This window comes from Lampris incognitus, chromosome 5 (genome assembly GCF_029633865.1).
Source record: "Lampris incognitus isolate fLamInc1 chromosome 5, fLamInc1.hap2, whole genome shotgun sequence".
Taxonomy (NCBI): domain Eukaryota; kingdom Metazoa; phylum Chordata; class Actinopteri; order Lampriformes; family Lampridae; genus Lampris; species Lampris incognitus.
Genome location: NC_079215.1, coordinates 40669349 through 40696954, shown reverse-complemented (window position 1 = coordinate 40696954; position 27606 = coordinate 40669349). Strand labels below are relative to the sequence as shown.

General features: G+C 44.7%; 1 pseudogene; it reads right to left on the bottom strand.

Moving 5' to 3' along the window:
- The window catches only part of LOC130112994 (high affinity choline transporter 1-like), a 78151-nt pseudogene that overhangs the window by 50273 nt on the left and 272 nt on the right, over positions 1-27606 (bottom strand).

Here is a 27606-nt window from a genome sequence, read left to right as displayed (position 1 = left end):
GAAGACTCAGGGGAAGCCTCACCCATGTCCCTGGCAGAGGTCTCTGAGGTAGTTAAAAATCTCCTCGGTGGTAAGGCGCCAGGTGCGGATGAGATTCGTCCTAAGATGCTGAAGGCTCTGGACATTGTTGGGCTGTCTTGGTTGACACGCCTCTTCAGTGTCATGTGGAGGTCGGGGATAGTACTTGTGAAGTGGCAGACTGGGGTGGTGGTTCCCATATTTAAAAAGGGGGACCAGAAGGTGTGCTAATTATTGGGGCATTACATTGCTCAGCCTGCCTGGGAAGGTCTACTCCAGGGTACTGGAAAGGAGGCTCTGACTGACTGTCAAACCTCGCATCAAGGAGGAACAATGCGGATTCCGTCCTGGCCGTGGAACAACGGACCAACTCTTTATCCTTGCGGAAGTGTTGAGGGAGAAATGGGAGTTTGACCAGCCAGTCTACATGTGTTTTGTGGACTTGGAGAAGAAGTACCAGAGAGGGGGGTACTGCGGGAGTATGGGGTATTGGGGCAATTGCTACAAGCCATCCAGTCCTTGTATAACCAAAGTGAGAGCTGTGCCCACATACTCTGCACAAAGTTTAACATGTTTTCAGTGGGTGTCGGACTTCGCCAAGGTTGTCCCGTGTCTCCAATTCTGTTTATGATATTCATGGACAGGATCTCAAAGTGCAGCCAAGGTGAAGAGTGTGTCCATTTTGGGAACATCAGAATTGCATCTCTGCTCTTCACAGATGATGTGGTTTTGTTGGTTTCATCAGAACCCGATCTCCAGCATGCACTGGGGTGGTTTGCAGCTGAGTGTGAAATGCCGGGATGAGAGTCAGCACCTCCGAGTCTGAGGCCATGGTTCTCTACCGGAAAATGGTGGATTGCTTACTCCGAGTTGGGGATGAGTTATTGCCTCAAGTGAAGGAGTTCAAGTATCTCAAGGGTCTTGTTCACGAATGATGGTAGGATGGAGTGGAAGATTGACAGGTGGATTGTTGCAGCATCAGCAGTAATGCGGACGTTGTACCGGACTGTTGTGTGAAGAGAGAGCTGAGCCAGAAGGCAAAGCTCTCAATTTACCAGTCAATCTTCGTTCCAACCCTCACCTATGGTCATGAGCTTTGGGTTGTGACCAAAAGGGTGAGATCGCGGATGCAAGCGGCTGAAATGAGTTTCCTCCGTAGGGTGTCTGGGCTCAGCCTTAGAGACAGGGTGAGGAGCTCGGACATCCAGAGGGAGCTCGGAGTAGAGCCACTGCTCCTTTGCGTCGAAAGAAGTCAGTTGAGGTGGTTCGGGCATCTAATCAGGATGCCTCCTGGGTGCCTTCCTTTAGAGGTTTTCCATGCACGGCCAACTGGGAGGAGACCCTGGGGTAGATCCAGAACTCGCTGGAGGGACTACATGTCCAATCTGGCCTGGGAACGCTTTGGGATCCCCCAGGAGAAGCTGGATGGCATTGCTGGGGAGAGGGACATCTGGAGTGCCCTACTTAGTTTGCTGCCACTGCGACCCTACCCCGGAGAAGCGGCTGAAGATGAATGAATGTATTATTATTATCATTACTACTACTACTACACAAATCTGGTCAAAAGTTGGCAAACATCTTTCCACAGAGAGATTAAGACACAAGTACTACACTCCAGTGTATCATAGATTATGCCTGATTTCTACAACATGCAACTCACCTCTGCCGCAATCCTCTTATGTTCCTCTGGACTGAGTGTCTGACGCCTCTTTGCTGGCTGAGCGCCACTGCTTTGCTCAACCATGGAATGGAGTGAATTTCTGTGAACAACAAGAGTAATAAAAAACTGATAATAATAAAATAGTGAGAGCAAATAATAATAAATCATATTAACAAACAGGAATACACCTCCTGATTTTTTTATATGTCCTGCTGGAACTTCTGGATGCACCCATTGATATGGACCGAATTAATGTTCCTCTTCTTGAGTTTGGCATAGAGGAGGTCCACATGTGGCATGATGTCGTGAAAGAGTTTCAGAAAGAACTTGAAATCCTGATCCTCTAGTAGCATATCGAAGGCGCCTGCTTCTCTGATGGTAATGGGGTCAAAGTCACCTGGGTCTCGAATGGTCTCAAAACAGTCAATGAGGTACTTTCTTTGCTCAAACATGGTGTTGATGGCATGGCTGTGAAAGTTCCATCTGATGTTGCATGATGTTGGCAGTTGATGGGCAACCACTTTGTCAAGGACAGATGTCCGCTTGGGTGATTTGGAGAAGAAGCTAGAAAATCCACCAAGGTCAGAAAAAAAATGTCACCTTGGAAATGTGAAAGGTGGCGTGTCACATTAGCAGGTTGAGCTGATGTGCGTAGCAGTGGATGTAGTGGACATTAGGGTACACATCCTGTATTTTCTTCTGTACACCTGCAGTGGCACCCCACATCACGCTGGCTCCATCATATGCCTGGCAGATGAGCTTACTTTTCTGATCCGCAGGAAGGAGGGCAGCAATACATTCTTTTAGTGCTGCAGCAATAGACTCAGCTGTAGCTGACAGCAGGGGAATGAACTCAAAAAATCTCTCCTGCACGTTGTTTCTCTCATCAATGTAGCAGAGCACAAGCACAAGTTGGCACTGTGTAGCAATATCCATAGTCTCATCTGCTTGGATTGCGATAAAATCACTACTCTGGGCTTCTTTGATGATGTGCTCCCTCACAACAGACAGCATACAGTCCAGTAACTCGTTCTGCAGAGTTTTTGAAGTCCCCTTAAAAACAGTGGCGTTCTCAAGGTGCTCTTCCAACACGCCATCAAGGGAGGCAACAAAATCCACCAACCCACGGAATATCCCGGGGTTTTCGGGACTCTCACTCTCATCATGGCCACGCAGAGCCAACTCAAAGGCTCCGCAAAATTTCACACAGTCTGTTATTGGCAGGATGTGTCGATTTTTAGTCACCTCTTCATTGTGCCTTCTAATGCCAATCATGTAGCCTTCGTATAGCTATTCGGAAATGCTAAGTCTGCCAAAAAAGTTAACCTTCATGCTATTATCCAGATGGCTGCGGCTATTTTCAGGTCATTTACATTTTTCCGACAGGTGTTTTAGGTATCTTACCCCAGTCATTGTGCACAACGTTTCGGTGCCGACACTTTGAAACAAACAGCAAGCAGGGAAAGCAATAAAAGGCATTACTTACGCCACATCCAGCTAGCTAACTCCATTTGTCATAACAGGAGCGAGAGAAGCCCCAGGTGTAAGCTCGCCTGCGATCACTTGCCTGCTGCTGAATCTGTAAATCTGGTCGGTCCGGGCCACGTTCCTTTACTTTCTTTTGCTCCTCCAGTGAACGCCTTGAGAAAGAGCGTTTTTGTAAGGCAATAACCGAATTTTGGTTAGTTTCCACGGTTTCACTTGAACATGCCATCTCGTTCAGCTAACAAGTAGAAAAGACGGTGGATGATTGACAGTCAAGACGAGGCGTCGTGGTAGGTGTGAACATGACTGACAGCCACGAGAATTGTCCAATCACATTAGGTCAAAAGACATTAAAACAATGCCAATTCACTTTTTTCCCCCGGCAAGATGGCGTACTGAGCGGCTGCACATAGTCAAAGCGTGTGTAGAAGTTCCTCTAAAGTTGATATTTAGGCAGGTTACCCCCACTAACCACTCGAAAATAGCTGTGTGACCATGTCATGCAAAAATAATAAGGGAAAAAGAGCGTAGGAAGTGCAAAAAAACATGCGCAGAACATCCTAGAGACATATCCCCGGCGGAGAATCGGTATGCTCAAGCTATGGAGTGCGACGCTAGCAGCAGCAAATGGAATCGCGAAGACATGAATGATTCCCCACCTGTTACATCGTCCAAAGTGTAGCATTCCAGCCGGACTTTATCCAGACGATGCACTCCAATAACAACTGATGGGTCCATGGTGCGGTATCAGACCATTTATTGCAGCATTTTACTAGTCACACCGTAGATACACCATAGAACCACCGTAAGAGCTGAAAGCATATACATAAAACAATCATTCAATTATATGTGCAACCACGTTTCCCCCATAGCTAGCCACCAGTACGGGGTGCATAGTACTAGCTAGCATTAGCTTATCATGAGCGATCTCCAAATCAAAAAGAACACATTGTAAATAAAAACATAACGAAATTCGAATCAAACAGTCAATCGGCACTCATACCTGTTCACCTTCCAGCTAGGTGCTAAATAAATGATGATGATCAATGAATTATAAGTTGTGAATTCGTTCTGTGCATAGCGAACATGACCATCGTGTCCAACTTTCAGTTTTGTTCTGCCGTTTTCTCGCAGCAGCGCACAGCATCATGGGAGACCAGAGTTTTTCAAATAAAGGTCACATAACAAAAGGAAGTGTAATTCGCTGTTAATATCAATCAGGACTGTACTTTAGGCACCAAATACAAATCAATAATGAGCACCATACAAATCAATAGTTATAAAAAATATTATGACAAAATTATATGGGTCATTTACACTCCCACCAAATCATTAATGTTTCGAATATAGAAAATCAAGCATAAGCAAAAACAAATGATTTCTCAACTCAAAATGACCATAAACCATAAGTATCGTGGGAAAGGAGTGTCAAGTATTTTAAAACAAAATAAAAAACGCATCTCAAGATTCAAGGCATGTGTTAGTTAGTAACTAACTAGTCACTATCTAGTAACAAGACCAGTTTTTGAACTGGCCGTTCAAGCACTGTCTGCTTGGTGAGCTGTCCACCTTTTTGCCTAGGTTTCTATCCTCTAGACAGATCTTCACCCTCCTAACCAGTCCATCTCTATCTACTACAGTCTCTAAAACTCTACCCAACCTCCATTCATTTCTAGGCAGATCATCTTCTTTCATCATCACTGTGGAGAGTCCATTGGATTTATCATGGCCGATTCGTCGAAGGATACGCGCCACTGCTCGAACAGCTCGAGACCAGGATGAGAGCCCTGACAGCCGATCTGCCAGGGAGTCTTGTTCTGTAGTTTCTGTGCTCAGTGTCTGAGCTCCTTTAAATCCCGGGTCTCCTAATGGCAGTTCTGGGATCACCTCTTCCGAGAGGCCAATTTCCTTTTCCCATAAAAACACAGGTCCTGTGAACCAGTCCGATGATATCAGTTCACCGATAGTTAGGCCTCTGGAGGCGTGATCCGCCGGATTCTGGTGAGTGGGGACGTATCTCCATTGCTGGGGAGTTGTGCTGAGGTGTATCTTCTGGATGCGGTTGGCCACAAACGTGTGGAATCGTCGAGCCTTGTTGTTAATGTATCCTAGAACGATTTTAGAATCGGTCCAGAAGTACTCCTCGGTATCAGCGTATCCAAGTTCTTCTTTCAGCACATTGCTGGTTTTCACTGAGACGACTGCAGCTGTTAGCTCTAGTCTTGGGATTGTGGTGACCTTCGTGATAGCAACTCGTGATTTTGCCATGACTAGGGCGCAGTGAACGTCTCCTTCTTCATTTCTGAGTCTCAGATATGAACACTGTCCGTAGCCAGTCGTGCTTGCATCGGAGAAGTGGTGTAACTCTTGTCTGGTGACCCTCCCAAAGTTTGCAGGTGCATAGCTCCGGGGAATGTCTATCTTCTCCATGTTGGTAAGGTCATTTTTCCATCTCTCCCACCGTGAGCGAAGTTCATCAGTCAGAGGATCATCCCAACCCGTTCCATGTCTGCACATTTCCTGCAGTACTCCCTTTCCGATGAGCAAGAATGGGGCGACAAACCCTAGGGGGTCATACAAGGAGGCAACCGTAGACAGTATACCTCGGCGTGTTGCAGGTTGATCCTTGAGATTGACGTTGAACTTCAAGTAGTCTGACTCGATGTGCCATTGGATCCCCAACACTCTTTCTGAAGGTAGGTCATCCAAGGTAAGGTTAAGATCTTTGATTTCTGATGCACGTTCAGATGACGGTATGCTTACTATTACAGCTCTGTCGTTGGACACAAATTTGTGGAGTCTAAGGCCACCCAGGGCACAAAGTTTTCTGGCTTCTCAAGCGAGCTGAATAGCCTTCTCTGTACTGTCCATACTTGCGACACCGTCATCGACATAAAAGTCTCTCAGAATGAACTGTGAACCTAGGGGGTATAGGTCTCTGTTCTCAGTAGCCAGGTACTTCAAGCCGTAGTTTGCGCAACCAGGCGATGAGGCAGCACCGAAGATATGCACCCTCATTCGGTACTCTTGAGGTTGCGTGCTGAGATCTCCTTTCTTCCACCACAGGAAGCGCAGGTAATCCTGATCCGTCTCGCTCATGTGGAATTGGTGAAACATCTTTTCTATGTCGCACATCAACGCAGTAGAATGCAGTCGGAAGCGAAGGAGAACACCATTGAGATTGTTCATCAAGTCGGGTCTGGTGAGCAGATGATCGTTTAGACTGGTTCCCTTGTATTTGGCAGAGCAGTCGAATACCACGCGCAGTTTGTCTGGCTTCTTGGCGTGGTAGACACCATGATGAGGTATGTACCATTTTTCTCCTTCCTTCCCATCATCATGTACTTCCTCTGCGTCACCCTTTTCTATGACATCCTCCATGAACTTGATGTACTGTTCTTTGTATCTTTCATCCTTTGACAGCTTCCTCTTCAGATGGCTGAGACGAACGATGGCAAGCTGTTTGTTGTCAGGTAGGTTGGGTCTCTCCTTAAAAGGTAAGGGCATTTCGGAGTGACCTTGACTGTTCTTCTGGATGCCGTTTTTGAGTTTGTCCAGGAACAAGATATCTTCCTGGGACACCGTCTTTTCATCCTCCTTGGCATCTTTGAAGTCGGACTCCAGAATGCGAATAGCATCTGCAGGGGTGACTGGCGGGAGCTCCTTCACAGCTACCCAGAAACACTGTCTCGCCATGCTTGGAGTGTCAAGGCACGGTGAAGAGCAACCTGTTACGGGTCTAGATAGATCGATGCCATCGGCTATCCACTAGTTTACCTTAGATACACATGACCCGCGCTCAGGAACATGTTACATCACTTTGAATATACTTGGCTGCACTGAGCAACTCGTGTGTGTGTCATTCTTTATAAGATAGCCTACTGAAACATGGTGCCAGAAGTCGGAGAACTTATTTCTTATTTTACTAGCTCGCATGTTTAAGTTTGTAGGCCTGAGTAGGTCACATGTCGGAGGATTCCGATTCAGAGCAAAGTACTTCTGCTGAAGACGTTGTCACAGAGGAGCTAACGCTAGCATTACCGGCGCCGATAGCATCACATACAATGGCAGCTAACGTGAATATTCCACCACCGTCCCCGATGAGCTTCACAGGCGATTGGAGTGTCAATTGGGACACTTTTCGGGCCGAATATGAAGACTACGTCCTCGTCACGGGCATACTTGGCAAGGACAAGAAAATACAAGCGGCTACTCTAAGAAGTGTGATGGGAAGTGAATGCAGGCATATTTACCGCCACAATCTGAACCTCTCAGAAGATGATCAAGGGGATCCTGACGCCATACTGAGAGAGTTGGGGAAATACTTCAAGCCAGCAAAAAACACAATATACGAGAGGTACATTTTCGGGAGTTGCAAGCAGGAGGAAGGAGAATCGTTTGATACCTTTGTGACGAGACTGAGAGAGAGGGCAGCAACCTGTGAGTATGGACAGTTGAAAGATGAAATGATCCGTGATAAGATAGTCCTGGGAGTTGCAAGCGAGGCCGTTAGGCGCAGGCTGTTGAGAGAGAAGGATTTGAACATGGTCACAGCTATTGACATGTGTCGCGCAGCAGAGCAAACTGACATCCGTATGAGAGCAATGGAGTTTGCAACAACACCGCAGCCGGAGGCAGTGCATGCCGTTGCTAGGCAACCCAGACAAAACCAATGGAAACAGAGCAATTGCAAATATTGTGGCAGCTCGCATTCAAGGGGCAGAGAGCATTGCCCGGCCTTCGGGAAACAATGTAGGTCATGTGGGACACTTAATCACTTTTCTAAAGTGTGCTTAAAGAGCAAAAAGGGGCATGCTGAGGGCAAGGTAAACTGTGTGGAATACACAGAAGAACCCCCAGAGCATAGTAATGATGCAGATGATCTGTACATGTTTGAGTCAATCGGCGCAGTGCACACCAAAGGAAAGAAGTGGTTTGTGACTCTGAAACTCCACGACAAGCCACAACAATGTCAGCTGGACTCTGGAGCCACCTGCAATGTAATGGGCTTTCAAGACAAGAAAAGGCTGGCCCCAAACACACCTCTCCGCCCGAGTGACACCAGACTGAAGCTGTATTCGGGGGAAACACTGAGCTCTATGGGCACCTTTGAGACTGACTGTACTGTGAGAGGCCAAACACACAAGCTCTCATTCGAAATAGTGAGGACCAGCCAACATCCTCTTCTGTCAGGCTCCACCTGTGAACGCTTAGGGCTCATGCATTTCACAATTCCAGAGGATGTGCTCAAAATGGAACACACACAACCAGGAGCCCTAACTAAAGAACAGCTTATCAACAGATACAGTGACGTGTTCAACTCCCCTGTGGAATCCGTGCCTGGGGAGGTCCATTTTGACCTTGATCCTAGTGTTGCTGCAGTACAGAGTGCCCCTCGCAATGTCCCAATCGCAATGAAAGCAGCAGTCAAAGCCCAGCTGGACAAGTACGAGGCTGACGGCCACCTTGCGCCTGTCACAGATCCTACAGATTGGATCAGCAACATGGTGATTGTTAAAAAACCGGAGAAGCTGAGAATATGCATTGACCCTAAACCATTGAACAAAGCCCTAAAGCGCTCTCACTACATCATGCCTACCTTGGAGGACATTTTGTATAAATTGCCCAAGGCCAGAGTCTTCACGTTAGTGGACGCTCGGGATGCATTCCTGCAATGCAAACTGGACTATGAGAGTAGCCTCATGACCACGTTCTGGACCCCCTGGGGGAGGAAGCGGTGGCTCAAGCTACCATTTGGAGTATCGGTGGCGCCCGAGGTATATCAGCGCAAGCAGCACGAGCTCCTCGCCGGTCTGAAGGGCGTTGAGCCCATTGCAGACGATATCCTGGTCGTCGGCTGCGGGGACACAGACAAGGAGGCTGGGGACGACCACGACGTCAAGCTTGCGGCGTTGATGGAACGCTGCCGCGAGGTCAAGCTTCGCCTCGGCCTGAAGAAGTTGCAGTTCAAGGTGGCTGAGGTGCAGTTTCATGGCCACATTCTCTCATCTGCTGGACTGAAGCCCGATCCAGAGAAGGTGAGAGCCATTATTGACATGCCGAACCCAACAGATGCCAAGGGCGTGCAGTGTCTCATTGGCTTCGCTAACTATTTAGCCAAGTTCATGCCTCATCTATCTACTGTCTGCGAGCCGTTGCGACGCCTGTTGGACAAGGACACACCCTGGCACTGGCTGCCTAAGCACGAGGCGGCGGTTCATGAGCTTAAGGCGCTGGCGACAGCCATGCCCGTCCTGCGCTACTATGATGTAACTAAGCCAATCGCAATCCAGAGCGACGCCAGCCAGAGCGGTCTCGGTTGTTGTCTCATGCAGGAAGGTCAGCCCATCGCATTTGCCTCGAGGGCTCTTACCCCCACCGAAAAAAACTATGCACAAATTGAGAAGGAGTGTCTCAGTATCGTCTTCGCCTGCCAGAGGTTTCACCATTACCTATATGGCCGCGACCCAATCACAGCAGAGACGGACCATAAGCCTCTGATCTCTATTTTCAGCAAGCCACTTCTCAATGCGCCCAAGAGACTCCAGAGCATGCTCATGACTCTGCAGAACTACGACCTGAGGGTAATCTACAAACCAGGCCCAGAGATGTTCATAAGCGACACGCTCAGCAGAGCTACGGCTGGATGCTCCGGCAGAGGGACTGCATATCAGCGACACGCTATCTGCTCTCTGCAACAAGAGCAGGAAGACATACAGCATGTGAACCAGGCAGAGTACCTGAATGTGACTAACCAGCGGCTGGAACAGATCAGACGACACACCGACAGAGATGAATGCTTACAGGCACTGAAGAACACTGTTCTCGTGGGCTGGCCAGATGTAAAGGAGGAAGCGCCCCTCATCGCTAGGGAGTACTGGCCCTTCAGGGATGAAATCAGTGTGCAGAACGGAGTTCTGTTCCGGGGGCAAAAAGTCATCATCCCAAAGTCACTCCGCCCAGAAATGTTGACGCGCATACATTCAAGTCACATAGGGGGTGATGCATGCTACCGACACGCTCAAGAGACATTGTACTGGCCCAACATGCAGTCAGAGATAAAGGACTTTGTAAGCAGCTGCTCGACCTGCAATGTGTACGCCCACAATCAGCAAAAGGAGACCATGCTCTCTCACGAAGTACCAACCAGGCCATGGCAGGTCTTGAGCATGGACCTATTCAGCTTCAGACAGAAAGACTATCTCCTAATAGTCGACCACTATTCCGATTTTTGGGAGATTGAGCTTCTACCCGACATGTCTGCAGAGACAGTCATCAAGCGATGTAAGGCACAGTTCGCCCGACATGGTCAGCCAGAGAAGGTTATTACAGACAACGGCCCTCAGTTCACAGCTCAGTTCACACGGTTCGCTTCTGAGTGGGAATTTGAGCACGTGACCTCCTCTCCCAGACACCCGAAAGCGAATGGCAAGGCCGAGTCGGCCGTGAAGATTGTAAAAAATCTTCTGCGTAAGGCCGCGCATGATGGTGAAGACCCCTGGAAAGCCATGCTTCACTGGAGGAATACACCTACGGAAAACATGGGCAGCAGCCCAGCACAACGCCTCATGTCCCGCCGGTTGAAGACGTCCATCCCGGCGGCAAGCAAGCTCCTGGAACCAGCTGTTGTCGTGGGCGTCACTGAAAAGCTGCGCCACAGGAAGCAACTCGCCAAATCCTTCTATGACAGATCTGCCCGTGAATTGCCGGCACTTGAAATTGGGGAAGTCGTACGGATGAAGCCCCTGCCAGGAGATAACACTGGCCGCTGGAGAGTCGGAACTTGTCTCCGCAGGGTTGCGCCGAGGTCTTATCTTGTGGACATTGATGGCTCCCTGTACCGTCGTAACAGGATCGATCTCAGAGTGGCTGAGCCAGCTGCATGAGCCGCGCACGATCCTGTTGAACCCGCTGCGGCACACACACCGGACGGGGATCCAGCTACAGAAACTGTCATTGAGACCCCTCAGGCTGTGTTCGAGCCGAGCCCCATCAGGTCCATGCCCAAGGCGCCATCTACTCCTGTTGGCGCTCCGCGTTCGGATGGACACACTTACACAAGGGTTGGACGGCTGTCTAAACCTCCACTGAAACTCACTATGTAATCTGAATAATGTTGATGGTTGCTATGTGGGAGAGAGGGGGAAAAGAGGAGAAATGTTATCATACGCTACTGTGGTTATTACACTGGTATGGGATATGAAGAGATTTACTGCTGTTGCACTGTTATTGGTTGTTCGTATATGAAAGTAATTTTATTTTGCACTAACTTCATGTGTATGTGTTTATACTTGGAAAAGGAGGATGTTACGGGTCTAGATAGATCGATGCCATCGGCTATCCACTAGTTTACCTTAGATACACATGACCCGCGCTCAGGAACATGTTACATCACTTTGAATATACTTGGCTGCACTGAGCAACTCGTGTGTGTGTCATTCTTTATAAGATAGCCTACTGAAACAGAACCCAAGATGCTCCATCCAAGGTCGGTTCGGATTGCGTAAGGCTCTTCATTTCCTCCTGCTATTACGTCTCTTGGTGCCATTGCCCTCGCACAGTTGTATCCTATTAAAAGACCAATATCACAATCTTGCAGCGGTGGAATTTCGTCTATGACTGCGGAGAGATGATTCCATTGTCTGGCTGTTTCACTTGTAGGAATGTGGGCGCGGTTCACCGGTATACCGTCCTTAGCATAGGCAGGAGGAAGGTCGATGGGGAGGGAAGATCTGTAACCGCGCACACGAAGCCCCGAGACTCGTTGGCTTTTCACGATAGTGTCACGTCCTATCATTGTCGTTAACCTCAGTTTCACTGGACAGGACTCTGCCTTTAGAGCGCTGCTCACTTCTTGGTCGACGAATGTGGTGTCACTCTGTGTATCCAGCAGGGCGTAGACAAGTTTTTCTGTTCCGGAGTTGTTCTTGGACGACACCCATACGGGCACAATCATCGATGTGTTGGTAGACTGTCCAGTCGTGACGGCATGTGACATTGCAGTCGCAGCAGCTTCTGATTCATTAGCGTTGCTTGGGGGAGTGTTTTCCCGAGCTGCAGACGGTTCCCTTTTCACGTGGTTGTCATTGTGAAGACAGGTGGGGTGTTTGCCTTTGCAGGTGTTGCAGGTATGTCTATGTCGACAGTCCTTCGCGCTATGGCCGGGTTTGGTGCAGCCATAGCAGAGCTTGTTCTCTTTCACGAATTCTCTTCTCTCCTCCAGAGTCTTGGCGATGAACTTGGGACATGCATGTAGCCCGTGTTGACTGTCTTGGCAGAACGCACAGGGGGGGTTTTCCTTTCCGCTGGCTGGCTTTTGCTTGTCACTGTCCGTTTCAGTTTGCGTACTCAGAACACTCGCCTTGTTCCTCTTAGGGTCCCTGTTATTCGGTTTTGCTGTGCCAGACTCGGAGTTGCATAAGGCATAAGGTGAGGTGATCGGATTGCATGCGATCGCTGCCTCCTTTGCCATGAAGGCGGTGAAGTCCTTGAAGCTGGGGAATTCTTGATTCCTGTCCAAGGCTTCCGTAGCCTTCCTGTTCCATCGAGATGCTGCCCAGTCTGGCAGTTTGTGGACCAGCTTCATGTTCTCTTCACAGTCGTTCAATATTTCGAGGCTCTTCACATGAGACATTGCGTCTTGGCAGGCGTTCAAGAAGTCGGAAAAGTCTCTAAGTCCCTCTGCATCCCTTGGTTGGATTTTTGGCCACTTTGTCAGCCTGTCTCTGAAGGCTCTCTGTATGACGAAGGCCTGTCCGTATCAGTGATTCAGTTTGCTCCATGCGTCCTTGTAAGACTCGCCGTCGTTTCTGTAGAAGGTCCCTTCCAGTGTCTTACGAGCTGGGCCGCCTACATATTTCCTCAAGTAGTAAAGCTTGTCTGCTGAGGAGATGGCCTTTGAGTCAATGAGTGACATGAATGAAGTTCTCCACTCAATGAACTGAATGGGGTCGCCATTAAATACCGATGGCTCTGGCACTGGAAGTCTATTCAGGGCTATACTATCTTGGAGGGCCCGGGCGAGGGACGACACGTTTACGTCATGTGACGATGCCGTTATATTGAGGGTTTGGTTGCTGGTAGCTGGGGAGCCGTGAAGATTTCTTTCAGGATCATTAGAGTGGACACTGCCGCCCTGTGATGTTCCCTGGTTATAGACTTGAAGTCTGGCCCGTGCAGCCCTTAAGTCCTTTTCTGCCTGTAGACGTTCAAGAGCGCGTTTTTCAACTTCAAGCTGCCACCTTTGTTGCTCCTCTAGCGTCCCTCGTTGCTCCTCTAGTGTCCTTTGTTGCTCCTCCAAACGTTGTATCTTCTCCCTTTGCTTATCTTCTTCAAGCAACCCTTCGAACTCCGCTTCCTTTGCTGCAAGCTCTGCTGCCGCGTCCACACGTTTGACTGTTAAAGTGCTGCCTTCGTGGCTGTGGACTGACTTTGACACTCTTGAGACAGTGGATCCATAGATTGAGCGCGCATAGCCACCCTTGAGTAGCTCCTTGAGACGTCGTTGTGCTTGTTCTGCATCAAAATCTAAATCGATGTCTACAATCCTCTTGTAGGCGATTTTCTTAGTCTCTGTTGTAGCTGCCTCACATGCATCAACACGGCTTCTCATTTCGGCTGAGGGTGTGAAGTGACCTCGTATGTCATTATAGGTGTTCAACACAGCCTCTTTATCCTTCTCCAAAGTATCAAGCAGAGATGCCAGCTCAGTTTCCTTGAGGTCTTTCTTTAGCCGCTCTCTTGACTCACGAGCTTGACTCTTCCATTTTTCGTACGCTGAGAGGAGCTTTCTCTCCTTCTTCCTCACCTCCTCTTGTTGCAGTTCAAGCATTTTAGGAGTCGAGATCTTCACTCGAGTCGAGCGTCGGAGGCTATCCCCATTTTGTTCTTCAAGTTGACTTTGGAGGCTACTTAGTGTTTCTTCCTTAGTTTGAATTTCCTTCTCTAAGTGTTCTATCTCGGTAGTCTCTAGCGTTTCGTTGAGAGCCTGTTGTAGCTTACTAATTTTAAGCTGTAGTCTATTTATCTGATTCTCTAGCTCTGACTGTGGGGCAGGATTCTCTGTTTCGGCCATATTCAATTCTGCCATGATAAATGTGATGTAATGAATTGTTTGCCTTTACTATAGCCCATAGAATACCCGAAGAGAGGAGCAGAGAACCTGGTATAGCTACAGACTGCTTAGAGGACTAGAGCCTATTACTGTAGGCTGACTGTTATATTACTGACTGCAAGGTTATAATATCAATCTCTCTACCGAATACAACATTCAGTTACCATTCAGACTGTATAAATCATGCATTAAACATCCCCCCCTTTTTTTTTACAGTCAACAGGAAGGATGATCAGTAAATGGATAGTAATAATAATAACAGTCAATAAACAAAGTCACTTGATTCACTTGTTACTTTGTGTGAACTTATTTGTTCTATAAAGTCCCATCAGCTTCACATTGAGAAACATCAAATTCAATAAATGTCCATTGTTGTTGATGTCTTTTTCTTCTTAAACCTTTTCTTCTCAAACCATATGTTTATCAATGTTCTCAGTGAAGATGAATTGTTCCTTATCAATCAATGAAATGTTCCATACCTTTAGAGTCTGACCGTCACACCAAACCTTCAAGCCAGCTGCCTGATGAGAGTAGAGTTCCTTTGTCTAGAAGACCCGTAAAATGGCGCCGAGTTGCCCGATGAAATGGCGCCAAGACGCCCGATGAATTGTCCCTTGTAGACTAGTAGCAACTTAGCTCCGTGGCTCGTCCTCATAGACCTCCTCTGGCAGCGTGGTGGCGGGGTTGATGAAGAGGCTAGCTCTTACTGTAGCATTCCAGCCGGACTTTATTCAGACAATGCACTCCAATAACGACTGATGGGTCCATGGTGCAGTATCAGACCATTTATTGCAGCATTTTACCAGTCACACCATAGACACACCATAGAACAACCGTAAGAGCTGAAAGCATATACATAAAACAATCATTCAATTATATGTGCAACCACGTTTCCCCCATAGCTAGCCACCAGTACGGGGTGCATAGCACTAGCTAGCATTAGCTTATCATGAGCGATCTCCAAATCAAAAAGAACACATTGTAAATAAAAACATAACGAAATTCGAATCAAACAGTCAATCGGCACTCATACCTGTTCACCTTCCAGCTAGGTGCTAAATAAATGATGATGATCAATGAATTATAAGTTGTGAATTCGTTCTGTGCATAGCGAACATGACCATCGTGTCCAACTTTCAGTTTTGTTCTGCCGTTTTCTCGCAGCAGCGCACAGCATCATGGGAGACCAGAGTTTTTCAAATAAAGGTCACATAACAAAAGGAAGTGTAATTCACTGTTAATATCAATCAGGACTTTACTTTAGGCACCAAATACAAATCAATAGTAATAAAACATATTATAACAAAATGATATGGGTCATTTACACAAAGGAGCCCACGTTCGGAAACTGACCAAAAATTACGAACCCCCATCCTCCGCTGTGCTCGATGCTATACATACACTTGCAGCTAGATTCGACAATCAAGAGAAAAAGATGGAAGATTTTGGTAGTAAGATGACACAGAACACAGTGATGATTGCTAATCTCACAAAGGCAATGGAGTTCAACGCAGCGGAGGTGAAGGAATGAAGGGAGAGGATTTATACCTTGGAAAACAAAGTATCCACCTTATGTAAAGAAGTCGACGATCTCAAAGAAAGTCGGAGAGAGCAGGGCCGATACAAAAGACGGTGGAACTTGAGGATCAAAGTAATGAGGGAGAAAATGGGTGAAAACATCAGGGACGATGTGATACAACTGCTCAGAAAAATCGCCCCAGAATGGTCACAGAAAATGGATGAGTACGTGGACACAGTCCATCGGACTAGAAGACATGAGGAGAACAGAACCCGCCAGGTGATCATCCAGTTTACTAAACGTCAATACAGGAAGATGACCAAGGAGTCTCTGATCTGCAAAGATACAGGGATCCGTTTCACTGAAGATTTGACCAGAGATGACAAGCTGGAGAGGGAAGCCCTGTGGCCACGCATACGCCCATTTCACGCCGCGGCCATCGTGGATTTAAAAAAAAAAACCAAGCGGTGGGAATTTAGCCACGCCCCCTTCTTACTTCATTGAAAACACCGCCGGAAGCAACATGTCGTACTGTTGTGTACCATCCTAAATTCAACTGACACATTAAGATGCCATATGGCTAAATGTTTACTCCTCCTGCTATTATTGCAACATGCATTATGTACATGTAGGCCTACTGTATGCATTGAGCTGCAGAGGTTGCATGTACATTTAACGTTACTGTATGCATTGAGCTGCAGAGGTTGCACCATGTACAGCCAGTTAAATAATATTGGGGTGACCAGTTTCACTGTGACTAAAACATTAGAAGGGAGACAGAAGTTTGACGCTGAAAAATGTTTCCTCCCTTTTGTAGTCGCATTGGTGACTTGATAGCGGAAGAAGATGAAGAGGAACATGAAGAGGAACATGAGGGAGATAGGTGAGTTGTTACTATCAGTAAAATACAATTTTTCAAACATGTACCTTACTGCATTGTATAATATATATATATATATATATTCACTAATCTTTCAATAGTGGATAGCTCTGTTCTGACACATCATCTTGATAACAGGAAAATGTGTGGATTTATATTGCTCCCCACATGTATGACATATCCTCATGTGTCCAGTGAGGTTTGGGCGACTCTACCTGATCATGACTACGACGTGAAGCCGCTTTCTGTGGAAGACCAGCTTGACGCAGTAAAGAAACGCATCGCTTTCCTGGAGGACGAATATAAAAAGCTGAAAAGTGAGCGTTTTGGTCTAGAACGCTTCCAGTGTGTGCCCAATCTGATCAGGTTTTACACTGGTTTTAAGGATTACCACACCCTCAAAGCACTCTTCCTAGCTTTACAGTCTTGATACTAGACTGCACAGAGATCCGCATCGAGACAGGTAGTTGGAAGGTTTTGAACACCATGACATATTCCCATTATAAAAGTAACATTACACTGAAATCCCTAATTGGGATCACTCCCTCAGGGTCAGTAAGCCTGGTAAGTAATCTATACACAGGATGTATTTCTGATAAGGAGATAACTAAGAGGTCAGGTGTTCTTGACCTCTTAGAGTCAGGTGACCTGCTCGATGAAATAGACGTAAAACTTGTCATCCCTGCATTTTTAGGCCCAAGTGGACAGTTTAGCTGTGATGAGCTCACAGACACACAGAGTATTGCTGGCTTGAGAATACACGTCGAACGGTCAAAAAGACGCATAAAGGAGTACCACATTTTTAATGGAGAAATACCCCTTTCACTAAGTGGAACAGTCAACCAACTGTGGACTGTGTGTGCTCTCCTAACAAATTTTCAGGGACCACTGATTTAAACCTTTGTTAAATTCAGCTGACAAGAAAATAGTCCACACAAACCTTAGATAGATTGAAACATATTTAACTTCATTTCAGTACAGTCCCATTTTTTAGCCCACACCTTGAGATGAGCAATCACTATCTTAGTTTAGTAAACAATTGATGATTTGAGTTGGTAGCCAGTTCCAGTTTATTGCTACGACAGAATGACAGTTGACCGACCATATTTTAGTTTAAAATGAACCAACAGTTTTGTTAAAGTTAAAGGACAAAGAATGAAAATATTGTAGATGGGACAATCTAATGTATGAATATTGAATGTACAGTATAAAAATGAAATAAATCTTATTTTTTATTTTATTGTGATTAAACAGCTTCTTTGAATACAGCCTTGTGTGTGTGTCTCTCCTCACTGGCACAGGAGAGGCAGAAAGTACTCGAAAAATAAAAGATCCAGCTTAGTTTTCATATTGTGGTAAATGACGGTAGGTGCTCGAGGTTGGTAGTCCAAACCATGTTTGCTGCTGGCCCCGGCTGCATTGATTTCAGATTGAGTAAGAAGGGGGCGTGGCTAAGTTCCCACCGCTTGTTTTTTTTTTTTAAATCCAAGATGGCCGCGGCGTGAAATGGGCGTATTGAGCAAGCCAAAAAGGCAGGTGAAAAGGCATACTTTCGCGGGCCTTTCGGATTCATAAACGGTCGCCGCATTTATGCAAAGGAGAAGTAGGTTTGCACTAGACATTAACTAGTTACGACACAAGTTGAATGTGTGGGGATATTTGAGTTTACATGAGGGACGACCCTTCAGTCTAGCTCTAAAGAAAAAAAAGCTTAGGCTTAAGTTAGGTAGTTTTTTTTGTTTTGGTTATTTGTTATTGCTGAGTTCATCCAGCAGTTTTAACGTTGTTAAACACAAATCTAGCCTTTATTTCGTTAAATGCATAGGGTCTGAAAGACAATGTGAAGCGAAAAGCTATTTTCTTATTTTGTAAAGGGCAAAAGGCCCGCTGCACTTTTCTGCAAGCGACTCACTCAGTCAAACCAGTGGGGAGAGAAAATACTGTTCAGTCATGGCTCTAACCGTTCTGGAGGTACAGCCTTATGTTTCAACCGATGTCCTGGGAAGGTTGACACTGGCTGACTGTTGTGTTAAATGTGGAAGGTAAATTTTGAATTTTGACGAATGTTTATGGATACAACAATAGTAACTAAAATAAGCTGTTGTTATTGAGTGTGACAGATACTATTTCTGAATATAAGAAACGTTACCATACAGAATTTATTGTGATGGGTGGGGATTTTAATTTGACACCTGATGAATGGCAAGATAGATGTCCCTCTAGATATAATATTAACCAACATAATACTACAATTCTTGATTTTACTAATTCCAATTCGCTAATAGATGTTTGGAGGGACAGATACCCAGATGTTAGTCAGTTTTCATGGATTAAACCCAATGGTAGCTGTAAATCCAGAATAGATCTTTGGTTAGCTGCACCCGAAATTATGAGGTATGTTTCTGATGTGTCAATCAACCCAGCCACTGAGGATGCACAAGCCAGTGCATCCTTAGTGCCGGTCCCAAGCCCGGACAAATGGGGAGGGTTGCGTCAGGAAGGGCATCCGGCGTAAAATCTTTGCCAAATCAAATATGCGGATCATAAATAAGACTTACATACCGGATCGGTCGAGGCCCGGGTTACCAACGACCGCCACCGGTACTATTAACCAGCAGGGTGTCGGTGGAAACTATGCTACTGTTGGGCGAAGGAGAAGGAGAGGAGGAAAGCATGTCCAGAGGCAGCTAGAGAGGAGGAAGGGTAGGCATGTGGAGGTGAGAGTTGGAACTTTGAATGTTGGCACTATGACTGGTAAAGGGAGAGAGCTGGCTGACATGATGGAAAGAAGAAAGGTAGGCATACTGTGTGTGCAAGAGACCAGGTGGAAGGGGAGTAAGGCCAGGAGTATCGGAGGTGGGTTCAAACTCTTCTACCATGGTGTGAATGGGAGGAGAAATGGGGTAGGGGTAATTCTGAAGGAAGAGTATGTCAAGGGCGTGCTGGAGGTGAAGAGAGTGTCAGACAGAGTGATGAGTATGAAGCTGGAAATTGAAGGTTTATTGCTGAATGTTATCAGCGCATATGCCCCGCAAGTTGGGTGTGAGATGGATGAAAAAGAAGAATTCTGGAATGAGTTGGACGACATGGTGGAGAGGGTACCCAAGGAGGAGAGAGTGGTGATTGGAGCGGACTTCAATGGACATGTTGGTGAAGGGAACAGAGGTGATGAGGAGGTGATGGGAAAGTATGGAGTCAAGAAGAGAAATGTGGAAGGACAGATGGTGGTCGATTTTGCGAAAAGGATGGAAATGGCTGTGGTGAATACATATTTCAAGAAGAGGGAGGAACACAGGGTGACGTACAAGAGTGGAGGAAAGTGCACACAGGTGGACTATATCTTATGTAGAAGGCACCATCTAAAAGGGATTGGAGACTGCAAGGTGGTGACAGGGGAGAGCGTAGCCAGGCAGCATCGGATGGTGGTCTGTAGGATGACTTTGGAGACCAAGAAGAGGAAGCGAGTGAAGACACAGCCGAAGATTAAATGGTGGAAGTTGAAGAAGGAAGACTGTTGTGTGGAGTTCAGGCAGGAGTTAAGACAGGCACTGGGTGGTAGTGAAGAGTTGCCAGATGGCTGGAAAACCACTGCAGAAATAGTGAGGGAGACAGCTAGGAAGGTACTTGGTATGTCATCAGGACAGAGGAAGGAAGACAAGGAGACTTGGTGGTGGAATGAGGAAGTACAGCAAATTATACAGAGGAAAAGGTTGGCAAAGAAGAAGTGGGATAGTCAGAGAGATGAAGAAAGTAGACAGGAGTACAAGGAGATGCAGCGTAAAGCAAAGAGAGAGGTGGCAAAGGCAAAGGAAAAGGCGTATGGTGAGTTGTATGACAGGTTAGACACTAAGGAAGGAGAAAAGGACTTGTACCGATTGGCTAGACAGAGGGACCAAGCTGCAAAGGATGTGCAGCAAGTTAGGGCGATCAAGGATAGAGATGGAAATGTGCTGACAAGCGAGGAGAGTGTGCTAAGAAGGTGGAAGGAATACTTTGAGGGGCTGATGAATGAAGAAAATGAGAGAGAGAGAAGGTTGGATGATGTAGGGATAGTGAATCAGGAAGTTCAGCGGATTAGCAAGGAGGAAGTGAGGGCAGCTATGAAGAGGATGAAGAATGGAAAGGCAGTTGGTCCTGATGACATACCTGTGGAGGCATGGAGATGTTTAGGAGAGATGGCAGTGGAGTTTCTAACTAGATTGTTTAACACAATCCTGGAAAGTGAGAGGATGCCTGAGGAGTGGAGAAGAAGCATACTGGTACCGATTTTCAAGAACAAGGGCGATGTGCAGAACTGTAACAACTACAGAGGTATAAAGTTGATCAGCCACAGCATGAAGATTTGGGAAAGAGTAATAGAAGCTAGGTTAAGAGGAGAGGTGACGATCAGCGAGCAGCAGTATGGTTTCATGCCACGAAAGAGCACCACAGATGCGATGTTTGCTTTGAGAATGTTGATTGAGAAGTATAGAGAAGGCCAGAAAGAGTTGCATTGTGTCTTTGTAGATTTAGAGAAAGCTTATGACAGAGTGCCGAGAGAGGAGGAGTGGTATTGTATGAGGAAGTCAGGAGTTGCAGAGAAGTATGTAGGAGTGGTGCAGGATACGTATGAGGGAAGTGTGACAATGGTGAGGTGTGCGGTTGGAATGACAGATGGGTTCAAGGTGGAGGTGGGATTACATCAAGGATCGGCTCTTAGCCCTTTCTTGTTTGCAATGGTGATGGACAGGTTGACGGACAAGATCAGGCAGGAGTCTCCATGGACGATGATGTTCGCGGATGACATTGTGATCTGTAGCGAGAGTAGGGTGCAGGTCGAGGAGAGCCTGGAGAGGTGGAGGTATGCACTAGAGAGAAGAGGAATGAAAGTCAGTAGGAGCAAGACGGAATACCTATGCGTGAATGAGAGAGAGGACAGTGGAATGGTCAGGATGCAAGGAGTGGAGGTGACAAAGGCATCTGAGTTTAAATACTTGGGGTCAACTGTCCAAAGTAACGGGGAGTGCAGTAGAGAGGTGAAAAAGAGAGTGCAGGCAGGTTGGAGTGGGTGGAGAAGTGTGTCAGGAGTGATTTGCGACAGAAGGGTACCAGCAAGAGTTAAAGGGAAAGTTTACAAGATGGTTGTGAGACCAGCTATGTTATATGGTTTGGAGACAGTGGCACTGACGAAAAGACAGGAGGCGGAGCTGGAGGTGGCAGAGTTGAAGATGCTAAGATTTTCACTGGGAGTAACGAAGAAGGACAGGATTAGGAACGATTATATTAGAGGGACCGCTCAGGTTGGACGGTTTGGAGACAAAGCAAGAGAGGCAAGATTGAGATGGCTTGGACATGTGCGGAGGAGAGATGCTGAGTATATTGGGAGAAGGATGCTGAATATGGAGCTGCCAGGGAAGAGGAGAAGAGGAAGGCCAAAGAGGAGGTTTATGGATGTGGTGAGGGAAGACATGCAGGTGGCTGATGTGACAGAGGAAGACGCAGAAGACAGGAAGAAATGGAAACGGATGATCCGCTGTGGCGACCCCTAACGGGAGCAGCCGAAAGTAGTAGTAGTAGTTTCTGATGTGTCAATCGCTAGCACTCCTTTAACAGATCACTGTCTAATACATCTTGTCTTGAACCCAGGAGTTAGGACGAAGCATAAAAAAAGACTACTGGAAGTTTAATGCCGACCTGTCAAAAGATGAGGATTATACTAAAGCTGTTAAAGATTTAATGCTGAAGATTAAGAATTATATGACTATAAACAGCTATAGTAGTAGATAGGAGCATTTTAAATTTAAAGTTAGGGAGCTTTCAATACAATTCAGTAAAACTAAATGTAGGCAACAAAGAGAGTATGAGGTTAAATTACTACAGGATATTAGCAAATGCTGTAATAGGACATTTGGGATCTGATGAGGAGAAGAACAGACTTATAAGCTTACAGTCCAAGTTAGATGAGCTATATCTTCAAAGAGTGCAAGGTGCCTATGTACGATCCCCAGCTAAATGGAGAGAGGAAGGGGAAAAGAACACGTCCTACTTTAGTGGGCTAGAAAGGAGGAGACAAGAGAGGAAGACAGTTAATGTATTAATGATTAATGATGTTGAATGCACAGATCCTAGACATATTATATCTGAAGAAATTTATAGATTCTATACTGTGTTATATTCTTCCTCCTATTCTGAGAGTGATTCATTTGCCTTTATGGAAAGTATAAAACAGCATATCCCCAAGATAGATATAGCTTTTAAAGAGATTTGTGACTCTGATATCAGTATGGAAGAACGGGATAGTGCTGTTAAGAGAATATCATTAGAGAAAGCCCCGGGACAAGATGGTTTGATCTCAAATTTTTACAAATTCTTTTGAGAAGACTTGAGAGAATTTATTTGATGCTATAAGTGAATCTCTAGAGATATGTTTTAATGACTACAATGAAACAAGGGTTGATAACTCTTATACCTAAACCTGGTAAAGACAAAAGATAAATTGACAATTTACATCCTGTGACACTATTGAATGTAGATTACAAGCTGTTTACTCACATAATTGCTGACAGAATGAAGGATGGTATGACACACATAATAAGTGACACTCAACTGGGTTTTCTTAGAAACAGGTCTATACATAATAACATAAGGCTGGTCTTAGATTTATTAGATTATAGACATTTGATTGAAGACGAGGGTTTTATTTTGTTTTGGGATTTTTACAAGGCCTTTGATACGGTTGAACACTCATTTATGCTTAAAACATTAGAATATTTTGCATTTGGTAATAAATTTGTAAGGGTAATTGATATGTTATACGATGATATTAATAGTTCGATATCTCTCCCACATGGAACATCTAGTAGGTTCAGTGATGTGCGGTGACGTGCGGTGAGGTTTTCAGAGTCAGATTTACAAATATATGAACCCAATATAGTAGCTTCAATTCACCATTCATTTGGCAGCTTGCACATTGACTACTGCTTGTGTTTCATATCTCATCAGCATTCTTTACACACACATAATTAAGGTACACATTTGGACAAGGAGCTGCTCAGAGAAAGAGCGCATTTGCTTTGCACCGTCCGTGTTTTCCTAATTTGCCATCGTAATTCCACAATTACTATTACTATTTTTTATATTGTGTAGTTTTTATCGGTTGTTGCTTTTTGTATTTGTTTATCTTTGTACAGTGTCCTTGAGTGTCCAGAAAGGCGGTTATAAATAAAATTTATTATTATTATTATTATTATTATTACTACTACTATTAGTATTTCATTAATTACATACTCATTCAATACAAATAAAAGGATGTACTGCAGTGTATGCATGGGCTTACCTTTACTTGAAAATGAAGTCCATTCACCTATCCTTCTGGACAAAAATCTCTGTGACTTTGTTGTAAAAGTCCTTCTTATCTTCTTTTAGTTTTAGAAGTCTTTCCATCCTGTAAACCCGTGAGCTCATGCATACGCCCCCTTCAGTGAGGCAGAGGTACTGGCTGCCTCATCTCATGCTTTTTCAGTGCGGTTTTATGTAAGATCAGCAAGACTAAATATGTTATACACATACATGAAATACATTAACTATTTTAAGGAAAGTGAGGACATATAATAAAAGTGTCTACAAACATTACATTGGTGACAAACAGTGAGAAAGCAAAAGGCATGCGCTCAACCCAGTTTGTGAGGGATTGCGCAATCCGAGGTGAGGCTCCACTCCTCGCTGCCTCAACTCGCGTATCTCTCCTCTAATTGAACAGGAAATATGCAAATTCAGCGATTTTGATAATAAAAATGATTTAAATTATTGGAATTGTACATAAATTACATTTATAGCACAGATCAGTAGACAAATATTAATATTTATTTTATCATCATTTGTTTTTTCTTTTCATGATGAAAGGTGAGGCTCAGCCTCACCTGCCTCCCCTGACCGCACGTCCCTAAGTAGGTTTAGCATAAAAAGAGGAACTCGCCAAGGTTGTCCGAGCTCTCCATTATTCTTTAATCTTGTGGTTGAGTTGTTAGCCATCCTTATAAAAAAACAGCCCGGACATAGAGCCTTTAAATATTATGGGAAATTCATTGGTAATAAGTCAATTAGCAGACGACACCACTTTGTTTCTTAAGAACAGTGCACAGATTCCTGCAGCACTAAATGTTATATCGTTTTTCTCAAAGGCTTCTGGTTTACATTTAAATGTGAAAAAAAGTGAATTGGGCCGCTCTGATGGCTGGGCGGAATAAACCACCGTTCTTGCAATCCGCTCGTCATGTGGCTGGGAGGTTCGTATCCCAGATACGCCGTAACCAGTCATGGCCAGAGCATCCACGGGGTAAGGCATTCATTGGGCCACCCTTACCAGAGGGATAATGGGTGTAGATCGGTGTTGTGTTCAGGGACTCGTTGTTCTCCTGTGACCCCTCTGGCCCATCCGGGCACCTGCAGCCAAGCAACTGAAAGCGTTCTCCCTACGTCTGTTTCGCGGCCTGAAGGTAATGCAATCCAAGCGAGGCTTCGGTGTGTAAAATAGCGAGAACAGCCGTCACGAGTTTGAAGGAAGCTGGTGTTACGACTATCTCCTTCCTGTGGAAACGTGAGCCAGGGGAGTTATTCGACAAGAGTTCGGCCATATGCCACTGGGTTAATCGGGTGGCATAAAGGGAAAAACTAGAAATAAATTTATAAAAAAGAAATGTGAATTGATGGCCATTCAGCATCACCCTTTGATTACTGTGCATGATATACCAGTTAAAGATGAGGTTAAATATTTAGGGATTATAATTTCTAAGAATCTAAAGGTTAGGGAAAAGTCAAATTTAAAGAATAATATACAAAAGAGCTGAGCTATTCTTAATAGTTGGCTACAAAGGGATTTATTAATTTCTGGACGTGTTTTACTCACTAAAATGGAGGGTTTATCAAGACTGACGTATCCCGCCTATTCTTTAGATTTCCTTGAAAAGGTCATCAAGATATTTACAACTTTATTTGGAAAAATAAACATCATTACTTAAGAAAAGGGGATATTGTGAAGTCTATTGAGGAAGGTGGTCGAAATGCAATTGACTTTGATCCAATGAATGGTACCATCAAGTTGAAATGGTTACAACATTTTGTTAAAAATCTTGAAAGTTTTTGGTTTGATCTTCCTTCTAAAATATTTAAGAATTTTGGTGATAAAGATTTTTTGTTAAGATGTGACTTTGAGATTTCTAAACTACCCATTAAATTGTCTGCATTTCATCAGCAAATCCTTCGTTATTGGAAGCTAGTATACAAACATAACTTTACCCTGCACGATATGCCAATTTGGAACAATAGATGCATTTTAATTAAAAGAAAACCTTTTTTTACAAAGATTGGATGGAGAAGGGTATCTGGTCGATTCAAGATTTAATGGATGATAATGGAAATCTGCTACGATATGTTTTCATTCAAAAATATGATCTGATTTGCACCAATAGACAATACAATAATGTAATGAAAGCAATCTCACAGGCAGTGATCCTTTTAATCAAAGGCATGTTGATATATTCTACTGTTATACCAAAGATTCCCCCATTAGTTATAGCCGGATTAGATTTTCTAGATATAAAATGCAGTTATAGATTTTTAAGAGCTAGCTTTACTACAGTTTGTTTTCCCTCACCCTTGAAGAGGAAACATTGGTTTCAAGATTACACTAGAAACTCTATAATCAAGATAAGGACCAGATATCTTTCTTTTCCTATCCCACCCAAAGCAAAAAAAGTGCATTTCAAGACAATTAATCACATGTACCCATGTAATGATTTCCTGCATCATAGATTCAATTTTGATTCAAACACTTGTGGTTTCTGTGGATCAGACATTGAAACAGCAGAACACCTGTTCTTTGACTGCGAGGTCACGAGTACCTTTTGGGATGCATTCCAAACTTGGATAGCGGATAATAATCTAAGTATGCCGCAGTTAAGATATGAACATATAAAACTTGGTCTTTTAATGGGGGACAGAAAAGCTGAATTTATGTACAATAACCTAAATATCTTAGCAAAGTTCTTTAGACACAAATGTTGCTTCTTCAGAACAAACACCGTTTAATGGATTTGTTAATGAGATGAAAATATGCAAGAGATGTGCAAAATTGATAAAATCACAAAAAGCCCAATGTCTTTGTTTGTTTTTTTTTAAATTTTATTTTTGTGTTGGCTGATTTATTTTATTATCTTGTTCATAACTTCCTTTGTATTTGTTCAGTATTTCTATTTGCAACTGTTATTTTGAAAGTTGTGAAATGCCTTTTTGATTGTTGAATAAATAATTTTTAAAAAAGCTACAAAAAAACAAGACAATTCACTGCCAATAAAAGTGGGCGTGTCTGGGGTGCACAGAACTGTGCGCGCCCCATGGAAAATCTGAAGAAACCAACTAGACAAAAGTTTGACGGCTTACATAAGGTATAATTTGGCCGGTGCCCCTCACCCAGGAAGTATATGTATTCAGACAGAAATCAACCAAATACCATTTGGAACCAATATTTAATTGTTGCAGACAGGCGCTCACAGACTAAAAAACACTTTCATTTCATAAGTATTTGCATTATACAACTAAATTATATTTAACACATTTAAGTGGATTTTCGTCTCTTGATATTTGAAGGGGGCAGCACCCCAGCGCTCTCTACTGGCCAGCCGCCACTGCTTGATTGTACCATTGACCAAATTGTTGCTGGACTCGGGCAAACTAGCATTTGCAAATCAGTCTTAGTCTCTTTCTAGTCATTTAAGGAGAACTGGGTAAGGGAAACATTTCCTGGGGTACTCAATAAGATAATATATGCCCAAGTGTCTGAAAGTTCCTTTAACCCCCAATTTTGATGAGTAACAACTTTCCTGCTACTCTTTACAACCCCATCCAACTGGTTGTCGAAACAAACACTTTTTGAATTATCTGATCAAGACTTAATA